At 37.6% G+C, this 959-nt stretch overlaps 1 protein-coding gene across 1 annotated transcript in view; it reads right to left on the bottom strand.

The window, feature by feature from the left end:
• LOC105456731 overlaps positions 1–959 on the bottom strand; it is a 5,611-nt gene that overhangs the window by 3,355 nt on the left and 1,297 nt on the right. The gene's annotated exons all lie outside the window — the stretch shown is intronic.

The raw sequence follows: 959 nt of genomic DNA, 5'->3' as shown, positions 1-959 counted from the left end.
GCAAGATGGGATGAGCACATAACTCCTTATCGAAGAAGGCTCGGTTGGCTGCGAGTTGAATCCAGACGCCTAATATTTTATTTGGTTGTTTTGTGTTTGCCTTGTTACGGATAAAAAGCCTGAAGGCATCTACTGTAATTTTCATTTCAGGCGTGATGACTCTGTTCGGGACACTAGGGCTGACAAGGACAGTCTGAGTCTCCCTATGTGTCGAACTGAAAGCTTTAAGCGCTCTTTCTGCTGTTCTGCTGCCGAGTTATGGAATAGCCTTCCTGGGAACATTCGGGGTGCTACTACGTTGGCTGGTTATAAGCGACAGCTGCATAATTTACTTTTTGGCCTAGACTCAGGCGAATAACGTGGCTGTGATCTCTGCATTGACGCCCCTAGTTAATATTTAGTATAACAGTCTCGAATTTCATCTTGGATGCTTTCATAATTTAAATTTAATGTGTTAAGCTGATGTACATTAATTCTAATATTAATTTTATTTTTATTTTATTTTTGTATCTTTCGTTATTTTCTTTTATTTTTATTTTATTTTTGTATCTTTTGTTATTTTCTTTTATTCATTTTATGGTGGTTATTATTTTTTTTTGTTATCTCTCTATTAGATTGTATTTACTGCCAAACTATTATGTACGACTCTATCCTTGTATCTGCGATTGTATGTTGGTCAGGCGCTTGAAAGGATTTCATCCTAGAGCGCTATACAAATAAAACAATCAATCAATCAATCAATTAAATGATGTATACATCCATGATATTTATCGGTACGTTCGATTTGTGCCATTGACGTGGTTCCAGCGTGCGATTTGATGAAAATCCCAACAGCGATCCAATGTTACAGGATTTTGTGAAATTTATCCGATACGCGCACTTGATCTCGCTCTTCATCGTATTGTTATTGGCGCGAATCACCAGCGGGTAATCGTTCTCATCCTCTTCATCGCTTTTCG

The sequence above is a fragment of the Wasmannia auropunctata genome, unplaced genomic scaffold (genome assembly GCF_000956235.1).
Source record: "Wasmannia auropunctata unplaced genomic scaffold, wasmannia.A_1.0 LD336106.1, whole genome shotgun sequence".
Classification (NCBI taxonomy): domain Eukaryota; kingdom Metazoa; phylum Arthropoda; class Insecta; order Hymenoptera; family Formicidae; genus Wasmannia; species Wasmannia auropunctata.
The sequence above is the reverse complement of the archived record's forward strand: the minus strand, read 5'-3'. Positions and strand labels throughout refer to the sequence as shown.